The 11,983-nt window shown below is 36.2% G+C and overlaps 1 pseudogene; it reads left to right on the plus strand.

Moving 5' to 3' along the window:
* The first annotated feature begins 2,309 nt into the window (after nucleotides 1-2,309).
* On the plus strand, nucleotides 2,310-2,688 carry LOC109250683 (40S ribosomal protein S24-like; annotated as a pseudogene).
* Nucleotides 2,689-11,983: the final 9,295 nt, after the last annotated feature.

Raw genomic sequence — 11,983 nt, forward strand, 5'->3', positions numbered from 1 at the left:
CTAAATACAAATATATATGCTTCTTAAAGGAAACACATCTTAAATAGAAGAAAACAGAAAGTTGAAAGTAAAAAGATATGCCATGCACACTTAAAACAAAAGGAAGCTGACACAGCTAGTCTACTATAATACTATGTAAAACTCAGTGGAGTAAACTTAAAGGAAAGAACTAACGCCAAAGACAGGGATGCTTCATTACAACAAAGGAGTCAATCCATTAAGAAGATAACACAGTTCTAAACTCATAGGAACCATTAGCATAGCTTCAAAATATGGAAGGAAAATTTCACAGTATTGAAAATGGAAAAAAAGGTGGTCAAAAGGCACAGATTTCCTGTTAGAAGAGAAATAAATAATAGGGACGTAATATATAACAGTATGGCTATAGTTAACACTGCTGAATGGTACATTAAAAGAGTAAACATGAAAAGTTCCAGGTCACAAAAAATATTTCTTTTCCTTTTCTTTTTGTGTATCTACATGAGATAATGGATGTGAACTAAACCTGTGGATTTCACAATATATGTAAGACAAGTCATTATGCTGTACACTGTAAGCTTATACAAATGCTGTATTCTATTATATATCAATAAAACTGGGGGAAAAATATAAACACACACACACACACACACAGAATGGAAATGGACAAATTCACATCCATAGTGGGAGATTTTGAACACAATTATCTCGCTTACTGATAAATAAGAAAACAAATAAAATAGAGACATTATAAATAAAATTGTTAACAAATTACACGTAATTAGTACATATAAACAGCACAACGAACTAAAGAGTTATGTGGAATTTTACAAAATTATACCAAAAATGACCATAAAGCTTTAAATTACATAGAACATGCTCTCTGCCCACAGTGGAATTAATCTAGAAAACAACAAAATGTAACTTTAAAAACCCTTACATGTTTTGAAACTAAGCTATACAGTTCAAAATAACCATGGGGCAAAAAAGAAATCTCAGTGAAATCTTTAATATTTTGAACTACATAATCATGAAAATAAGCTATATTAAAAGTTGAGGTTTAGAGAAAAATTTATAATCTTAAATGCATAACTTAGGGGAAAAAAGGCTGAAAAATCAATGATGGAGGTAAAGAGCTAACAAACAATGGCCCACAGGCCAGTCACCTGTTTTTGTTAACATTCTTAGGAAAATACAGTCAAGCTCACTTGTTTAAGTATTGCCTATGGGTGCCTTTGAAATACAATAGAAGAGATGAGTAATTGTGAAAAAGACTGTATTGGTCACAAGCCTAAAATATCTACTATTTGGAGCTTTAAAAAAAGGTGATCTGATCTAGTCATTTCTCTCAAGAAGTTTTAAAAAAAGTCACGAAAATATTAAACAAAAAGAAAATTTAGTTAAAATTGAAGGGAAGCAAAATACATGAATCTGAAATATGCCACTTTAGCATGTAGATTATTTGGGGCTGAAAGCAATCAAGACCACGTACACTCAAAAACTTTTACCTCTCCCTTAACGACCCAAAAGAATTTAGATACGGTCTTTGCCCCCCAGAAAGAGAGCTATTACCAGAGATAACTTTGATATGAATGTCTATCTGTATGTCAAGACAAACATCTAATCACTAAACATATGCTCTTCTTATGCTCCTGTGAATTGCCCTCCTACTCTTTGGAGCAAAGAGCCCCTTTCCCATTGCTTAACTCAGGATGGCATATAAGGCTGTAACTGATTGCCAGGAGACATCATATTTTTATGAAGCTCCCATATATACAAAACTAAATTTGTATTTCTCCCATTAAACCTGTCTTATATCAATTTAATTATTACACAAGCCAAATAATCTAGAAGTATAGAGGAAAAATTGTTCCTAACCTGCAAAATAGACAGATTTTTACCTAACTTTAAACTATAAAAGGAAGGGTGCCTGGGTGGCTCAGTCGATTAAACATCTGACTCTTGACTTTGGATGAGGTCATGATCTCATGGTCATGGAATCCAGACCCCCACCCCACCCTGGGCATTCAGCCTCCTTAAGATTCTCTCTCTCTCCCTCTGCCTCTCACCCCCCCCACACACACACACTCTCTTTCTCAAAATAAAAAAGATTTAAAAATCTATTAAAGGAATTGAATTTGTAATTATGTTCCCACAAAGAAACCTCCAGGCTCAGGAACCTTTCCTGGAGAATTTTACCAAACATTTAAGGATTCATAAATATATCATATCAGCAATCTTTAACTCTTACACAGCTTACATTTAAAAAGAGGGAGCTCTTTTCCTCCCTCACTGCTTGAAGCTTGGCCACCATCACGAATAGCACACTAACTATCCAGATCAGAAAGTTCAAGACCAACCGACTACATCACCACAGACAGATGGTCATTGATGTTCTTCACCTCAGAAAGGCAACAGTACCTAAAACAGAATATTCAGGAAAAAACTAACCAAAATGTACAAGACCACACCAGATATCATCTTTGTATTTGAATCAGAACCCATTTTGGTGGTGGGAAGACAACTGGCTTTGCCATGATTTATGATTCCATGGATGATGCAAAGAAAAATGAACCCAAACATAGACTTTCAAGACATGGCCTGTATGAAAAGAAAAAGAGCTCAAGAAAACAGAGAAAGGAACACAAGAGCAGAATAAAGAAAGTCAGGGGGACTGTGAAAGCCCATGTTGATGCCAATAAAAAGTAAGCTGGAGATTGGACAATAGGAAGAGTAAAGATTCTGTAGTGACTTTTTCTGCAGAGACTGTGCAGATTTTTCATCAGAGGATTAATAAACTAAGAAGTTAAAAAATAATAACAATAAAAAGAGAGAAAAGTTCAATTACCTAATGAAATCACCATACTTTCAGCACCAATACCTGACCAAAACCAAAAATTATGAAAGATGATTATATGCCAATATCATTCAAGAACATAAGTGCAAAACTTTAAACAAAAAGTTACAAACTGAATCCTATATCGTGTAAAACGGACTATGGCAAGTTTATTCCAAGAATAGAAGATCTTTTTTAAGATTGATTTTAGAACTTTACTTACCACATTAACAGAAGAAAGGTTAAAAAAATAACAATCAACCATTTTAGGAAATGTAAAGAAAGCATTTGATAATATCCAGCACATAATTTTGATAAAAACCTCTTGGCAAATTAGGAACAGAAGTAAATATGTGATATAATTCAATAAATAGCATCCAAAAGAAAATCATATGTAATGGTGAAATAATGGCCACTTGGTCCCTAAACTAAAAAATCAGATAAAGATTTCACTCTCATTTCTATTTCATCATTGCCCTAGAGGTCCTAATGAATGCAATGAGATGGAAGTTAAAATATTATCAATTAAATTGTTAATTTAATAGGTCAGTAAACAACAATCAATTGTACTTTATTCTAGGGGAAAGCAAATTGGGAAAGAAAACTTATATTGTTTATAAATAACATCAGCATAATAATATTGAAGAACAAATTTGAGAAAAGTTGTGTAAAGTCTCTATACTGAAAACTAAAATATATTGATGGCAAAAATTAAAGAAAACATAAGGAGATTGAGAGATCTATTATGTTCATGGACTGTAAAACTTCAAAATATCAATTCTACAGATCCACAGGCAGAAGACTTACATCATCTACTCTATTTAGGGGCACCTGGGTGGCTCAGTCAGTTATGCAACTCCTGGTTTTAGCTCAGGTCATAATCTCACAATTCATGGGTTTGAGCTGGCAGCATGGAGCCTGCTTGAGATATTCATTCTCTCTCTCTCTCTCTCTGTCCCACCCTTGCTCATGCTGTCTCTGTCTCTCTCAAAATAAATTTAAAAACTTAAAAAAATTTAATTAAAAAACAGTAAGGACTTACTGTATTTAAAGATACAATTCTTAAGTCATGTGGTTATCAGAACAATAGACAAATCAATAGATAGAATAAAAAGTCCAGAAACAGACCCATACAATATATGGTAAATTGATTTTCAAAAAGGCACCAAAACAATTCAATTAGGGAAAAGAAAGGCTTTTCAACATCTAAGAATTACAGGACAATTATGTTTTTAATATGAACCCTTCATCCAATAGTACTGGAACAACTGGACATTCATAGCCAACCTCCCCACAAAAAGAATCTAGACACAAACATTATACCCTTCACAAAATTTAATTCAAACTGCATCACAGAACTAAATGCAAAATAAACAATTATAAAATTTGTACATCATAGGAGAAATCTAGACAACTTTGACTGTGGTGATAGATATTGAATAACACCGAAGGCACAATCCATGAAAGAAAGAAGGGAGAAGCTACACTTCAGCAACATTAAAAACTTCTGCTCTCTGAAAGTCAATGTCAAGTGAATGAGGAAACAAGCCATAGACTAGGAGAAAATATTTGCAAAATACATATCTGACAATGAACTGTTACCCAGAATATTCCAGAAACTCCTAAAACTCAACAATGAGAAAACAATCTGATTAAAAAACTAGCCAGGGGCGCCTGGGTGGCTTGGTCAGTTAAGCGGCCGACTTCGGCTGGGGTCATGATCTCGCGGTCTGTGAGTTCAAGCCCCGCGTCAGGCTCTGTGCTGACAGCTCAGAGTCTGGAGCCTGTTTCAGATTCTGTGTCTCCCTCTCTCTGACCCTCCCCCGTTCATGCTCTGTCTCTCTCTGTCTCAAAAATAAATAAACGTTAAAAAAAAATTAAAAAAAAAAACTAGCCAAAGACTGTGCAGACATTCCACCAAAGAAAATATACAGTTGGCAAACAAGCACACGAACAGATGCTCAACATGATATGCCATCAGGGAATTACAGATTAAAACAATGAGATTCCACTACACACCTATTAGAATGGCCAATGTCTGGAACGTTGACAACACCAAATGTTGGCAAAGATGAAAAGCAACATTAATTCTCATTCACTATTGATAGCAATGCAAAATGGAATGCCCACATAGTAACATACTTTGCAGTCCTACAAAACTAAACATACTCTTACCATGTGATCCATCAAATGCATTCCTTGATGTTTGCCCAAAAGAGTAGAAAAATTAGGTCCACGCAAAACATTACATACAGATGTTGATAGCAGCTTTATCAGTAATTGACAAAATGTAGAAGCAACTAAGATGTCCTTCAGTAGGTGAACAAAGAAATGTGGTGCATCCGGACAATGGAATATTATTCGACACTAAAAATCAATTAGTTATCATGCTATGAAAAAACATGGAGGAACCTTAAATGCATATCACTAAGTGAAAGAAGCTTATCTGAAAAGGCTACATACACTATGATTTCAACTATATATGACATCCTAAAAAAGACAAAACTTTGAACACTTTCTACTGAAAGATCAGTGGTTTCCAGTTAAGGAAAGAGGGATGGATGATTATACAGAGGATTTTTGGCAAAGTAAAACCATTCAGCATATGAAAATGGTGGATTTGGGGGCACCTGGGTGGTTCAGTCGGTTAAGCGTCTGACTCTTGATCTCAGGTCAGGTTGTGATCTCATGGTTTGTGAGCTCAAGCCCCACATTGGGCTCTGCACTGACAGTGCAGAGCCTGCTTGGGATTCTCTCTCTCCCTGTCTCTATCCCTCCCCAACTGTACTTTAAAAAATAAATAAACTGAACTTTAAATAAAATAAAATAAAATGGTGGATTTGTGTCATTATAAATCTGTCAAAACTCATAAAATATACAACACCAAGAATGAAACCTAATGTAAACTATGTACCTTGGGTAATAATGATTTATCAGTGTAAGTTCATCAATTGTAACAAATGTGCCACCCTGGTGTAGTCTGTTTCTGATAATGGAGGAGTTGGTGATATGAGGGGGCAGGGGTTCTTTCCACCCAATTTTGCTATGAATCTAAACCTGCTTGAGAAAAATAAAATCTATTAAATTGTGGGGGAGAAAGAAGCTTGCTCTCTACCTGACACTGGACACAGAATTTGGAGTGTTATAGTAGTGGAGGAGGCGGTGGTCAGGTGAACAGGTAGTACTTCCTGCTCAATTTTGCTGTAAATCTAAAACTTCTCTTAGAAAAAAAACTACTAAACAAAACAAACAAAGAAAAAAAAAAGATGGGTCACAGGTGGAGATCAAGGGTGCATTTTACGGAGATGAGCACTGAATAATGTAGAGAAGTGTTGAATCATATCGTACACCTGAAACTAATGTAACACTGTATTTTAATTATAACTGCATAAACATTTTTTTAGAAATTATTAATATTGAAAGAAAATAAACATTGATTTCTACATCCCAATATACACAAAAATTTAATTGATGGATAATAGATCTAAGCATGAAAGCTAAAACTGTAAAGCTTTTAGAAATAAGCACAGGTGAATGTCTTCATTACCTTTGGTGAACACATTTTCATAGGTGGAACACAAAAATACTAAACATAAAAGAAATTGATGGAGGTGCCTGGGTGGCTCAGTCGGTTGGGCATCTGACTCAATTTCAGCTCAGGTCATGATCTCATGGTTCATAGGATCAAGACCCACATTGGGCTCCACACTGGGTGTGGAGCATGCTTAAAATTCTCTCTCTCCCCACCTCTGCCCCTCACCCCTGCTCGTACTCTTTCTCTCTCTCTCAAAAAAAATAAAAACCCAGAAAGAAATATTGAAGAATTATTCTTTATCAAAATTAACTTCTCTGTGAAAATATGCCATTAAATGAATAAAGAGAAAAGCCACAGAATGGGAAAATGTTTTCAAATATATATATCCAAAAGACTTGCATCCAGAACTTAGAACTTCTACCTACAATTAAAAAATAAAATAAAATAAATGATCCACTAAAAATTAGCCAAAGAGAAAGTTCAAAAACGAAGGTATATGAATAGCCAGTGAGCACATGAAGAGGTGCTCAACACCATTAATCATCAGAGAAATACAAATTAAAATCAAAATGAGAGAATACTTCATAGCCATAAAAATGACTAAAGCAAAAAGACTAACACTAGATATGGGTGAGGTTGTTGAGATTCTTAAGGAAAAGACATGAACTTGACTCACCATTTTATCCCATGTAATGACTATTATACTTCTGAATAGGATGGTATTAAACAAATATTCAATAAATACATGGACTGATGAGTAGGAGGGAAAAAAGATGACAGGAGACAGCAGGAGATGAGGGGAAAATAATTAGAATCAGGTAGTTTTTTATTTGAGTAAAATCATCCAGCCTTTAAAGTGCATTATTTTAAAAGCAAATTTGAAAAATCACATGAATATCGAATCAATCCCTCTGTAATAAAATCCAAATTTTTTCAAAAATTAATTACAACACAAAAAAGCAAGAGGTCCTTTTTTATAACCAACTTAGCAGGATCTGAAACACACAAAAAAATTATATATTCCATAAGGAACCAAGACCAACAAAAAGACTGAATTGTCAATTCTGACCCGCTCTAAAAATGTATTAGTATACCTCACTGTTTCAATAAGTTCTTCTTGGGAAATTCTCTGTTTATTAAACACATTCAGACATCACTATTAATAATCAAGGCCCAAGTGTATTCAATTCTGTGTTTACCCAATGCTCCTTAAATGAGCCCTATTATACATTTAGGTTCCAAATCACACAGGATTCAGTTTAGTTCTAAAAACCATTTGAGTTACAAATTTGTATTTTCTAGGCAATTCAGACTATCTAAATATAAAATGATACATTCATAACAGAAAAGTATGCTGGTCATCTCACTAAACCTGGTCTATGTTGAATGAGACCAGGTATGTTGCCTTGCACTCCCGTTCACCTTTCAGCAATCAAATTGCCATGTTCCTTTAAATTCTCAGCACTGTATCCATTCCTGTTCTACCTATAGGTGAAATCTGGAACTAATCTTGTTACCATGGGTAACAAGTCTCACATAGCAGCCACGGACACCCGTATATCCTGTATATCCATTATATTCTTCTAAATGATTGACATCATGTAAGGTTAACATGTTAACATAAGAGCCTAAAAACCTATCATACCAGAAAGGCTTACCCTCCAAAAATTCTGGGAAGTCAGAGAAACAGATCATCACCTTGGATTCATACTGATTAAAAATTCCCCATGTACCCTATCATCAGAATGTTGCCTTGATTCTCAGGGATCCCCATGGATGGTCACTAGATTACCACTTTTAGCACTTTGTGCCCAAGACCTTTGTTCTTACTTTTTCCCAATAAAAATGTTTCCATCTATCAAATCTTTATCGTTTCTTCTCTGCTAGATTACATGCTGTATAACACGATCAAGAAATTGATGAAGCAGAAGAACCGTTAACCAGGTTGCCTTTCCCCTTACAGGAAATATTTGCAACTGTCACAAGGGGCCTCTAGAAACAACCAGAACACACAACAGACTGAAGGTACTAGTCACTACACAAATCCGGGGTCCAGTATTGGCCTCCACAATGCCAGTTAGTCCACCCCTCAACTCACCTCCACTTAGAATTCCTACACCACAGTAAGAGGCCCCTTCGAGATAAGTCAACATTGTCTGCTTGCCTTCAACATTTTGAGGAGGAAGGAACCATACCACCCTGACATTTTTCGCAAAGAAAGAAGTCAGCATTCAGAACTATGTGAGAAGCCTCTGTATTTCGCACCGTGACCATGCATTAAAGAGCTAACTCATCGGGCCTAGGTTATCCAAATGCTGCACAACCCAAAAGTCATCAGGATGACCCTTGATAGACTTCTGGGAGATTACCTCCAAACACTTGGAACATACTTTCTGAGAGAGCATCTTTGTAAAGCTGGGTCCTTGTTCCACACCAGACACAATATGCTAACACTGTGACTTATCTTGAACACTTCTTTTTGCTATCTGGGGCCCTAGGCAACACTGTATCAGTTAGATCTGAGGGGAGGAGGGTGGTGCTGGAGACCCAGCTAAGGTCAGTAACGTGGAACTCAATGCTTATGTGACTGACTCCTAATAAAATCCTGGCCACCAAGGTTCCAAGAATCTTTCCTATTTGGCAACACTTTTCAAATGTCATCACACATTGTTGAAGAAAGAATTAAATGCTGTCTGTGGGACTCCACTGGGAGAGGATGACTGGAAGCCTGTGCCCAGTTTTTCCTGGATATTACCCTAAGCATCTTTTTTCTTTGCTACTTTTGTTTTTTTTTCTTTATTTTGAGAGAGAGAGAGAGAGAGAGAGAGAGAGCGTGCGCAAGTGGGGGAGGGGCAAAGAGAGAGGGAGACAGATAATCCCAAGCAGGGTCCACACTGTCAGCGCAGAGCCAGACACAGGGCTCGAACTCATGAAACCACAACATCTTGACCTGAGCCGAAACCAAGAGTCAGACACTTAAGTGACTGAGCCACCCAGGGGTCCCTCCTTTGCTAATTTTTATCTGTATCCCTTCACTGTAATGAACCATAATGATAATTACAGCTTTTCTAAGTTCTGTGAGTCCTTCCAGCAAATCATCCAATGTAAGGGTGATCTTGGGGACCCCCAAGACAATATGTTTGCTTGTTTTCACATAACAGATAAAATAGTCTTTTGTTGAGAAATTGTATGCAAGCTTTCTCACACTTACTCGTGCTTTCTCTCTCTATATATATACTGCTCTCCAGATATGAAATTAATTTACCGCTATAAGCAACCATTTTGACAAACTGCAAGAAAAGACAAGTGTGAAAATGAGAGTTATTTATATTCAGACAAATGGCAGACAAGTCTACACAACAGCCCAAAGGCAAAACATCGGTAGCTCTGGGAGGGAGACAAATTAGCCTGGCATTTTTAATTAAAATCGGGATGCTTCCTGGAATGCATAGATTATTTTCAACTTCTCTCTCACCAAAGACAAGAACCACACATTTTTAAATATGTTTCTAAAATAAAAAATGAATACATTAAATTTAAGCATATATTAAAGTGTATTGGTTTACCTTTATTTGGTTTTCCCTGACATCCATGATGTAATTTGAATTTCCAGAACTAAAATATCTACTCATAAAATGAAAATTTGAAGGCACGAAGGTAAATTCTGAACTGAGTTTTGACTTCCTGGCATTTTTTTTAACACTTACAGCCTATTTTCATCATTCAAAACTATTACAAAATGTTCTGGTCTATACAAAGGGGAATAGAGAGAAGACAGAATAAAATCCAAGACGTGAGAAGAGAAAGTAGAAGCAAACCCAATGCTATATCCTGAAACTCCTACCCTTCCTATAGCTCATGGGTCTAAGAATACCCTGCCAGCCATGGTAAAGTAACACAGAAGCAGTCTTATCCTTTGGTGCCCTTTCCACATTCTTCGTCTTGAGCTGCCTTAACTTTTCTCCTTTCTGGGCAGAGCACTACTCAGGATGATCTCCTGACTCCTGGCCACGATGATACCACAGGAGCCCACTTTCTTTCCTCTTGTTTCTTGTCTTTTCAAGACTCTGCAATGGGTAGATGCTAGCTCCCAAACCAGGCAGTCTAACTTTACACTTCAGGTCACATTTATACTCTATTTACTCCAGAGTGATTTTCCCACAAATAGAGTGTAATGAAAGTAGACAAGAAAACTCTTGATCTAAAGCTCCAACCGTAGATAAAGTCAACTATGAAACAGGCTTGTTACCCCATTCCAATAACTATTGTGTTATAACCTTAGGTGAAAATTGTCTTGCTGATACTGGCTATAAATGTATCCCAATCTAGAAAACTTGGTACCTCTTCTCTCCCTTAAGGATACTTAGTTCTCGTTCAGTCATCCTAGGTAAAATATTCAACTCAAATTAGATTAAAGAATTCAATCTCCAATCTAAGTGACTTTTGCAAAGTAGCAAAAGTTACAACACATTTTTTCACATATATTCTACTTGGGATAGTTATCATTCCATAGGCTGTGACCAGTGAACACTCCATCAATGGAGACCAGCAGAGGAACCATTATTTCTACTTGAGTTCTTCTGTACTACTTTCTGAGCCATTTCCACTGAAGCTGTGTAAACTTCCATTCAACATTCAAGTAACAAATTATCATTCAACTACTATATACCGGCACCATATTATTTGCCATATTCCATTTCTTATTCAAACTCAGGTGTTTTTGGATGATGGTAGTTCATTGTACCTCCCTTCTCACATAACACTGTTTCATTTCCACAGTGACCTTTAATACCCTATAACCAGGAAGACATTCTAATGGGTCATTTTTATACCATTGAAGTGGAAGGTGAGAAATACCTCTGGAGAGATACTTTTGATATATTTTGTAATACACTTGAATTCATAATCTATAAGCAACCAACTAGTCTGAATAATAGTCACAAAAGCTAAACCTAAGGCCACAATTTTGTCTCATATCACCTATTCAAATAAATATGGTAATAATCATCCTTAAGACTGAAGTACTCTTCTAAAATACTCTACCAAGAATGAGACATGAAGAGCATTTGTGCAGGTGACAGTACATAGGTGATTCACAACAATCACTAAAGATGTGTACACTTCCTCTATTTTTGGTATTGATTTCATTGACTCCTGAAGCACTCCTTAGACTAAAAGCAGCTTCTCAGCTGCCTCTAGATATCCAGAATGAAGACTTCATATAGCAATCTTAGGCTAAAAGAAGAAAATAATTGATATTTATAATCCTGAGTTTAAGTAATCATGATGAAGTTAAATAATAATGAGCATACTACACTTAAGAATAAGGAAAAGTGGGAAAGAAAGAAACTATTTTAGAATGATACCCCTATAAAATGGAAGTATAGTCATAGAAAAAGGCTTGGAATGATGTTCATGAGGATGATACAATGGCGATTTCTGGTCAACGGAGTTATGAGTGATTTTTAGAAAAATGTTGCTTGGGGTGCCTGGGTAGCTCAGTCAGTTAAACATCTGACTTCGGCTCAGGTCATGTACTCACAGTTCGTGAGTTCAAGCCCTGCGTCAGGCTCTGCGCTGACAGCTCAGAGCCAGGAGCCTGCTTCAGATTCTGTGTCTCCCTCTGTCTCTGC

This window comes from Panthera pardus, unplaced genomic scaffold (genome assembly GCF_024362965.1).
Source record: "Panthera pardus isolate Hobbes unplaced genomic scaffold, ASM2436296v1 HiC_scaffold_27, whole genome shotgun sequence".
NCBI classification, from domain to species: domain Eukaryota; kingdom Metazoa; phylum Chordata; class Mammalia; order Carnivora; family Felidae; genus Panthera; species Panthera pardus.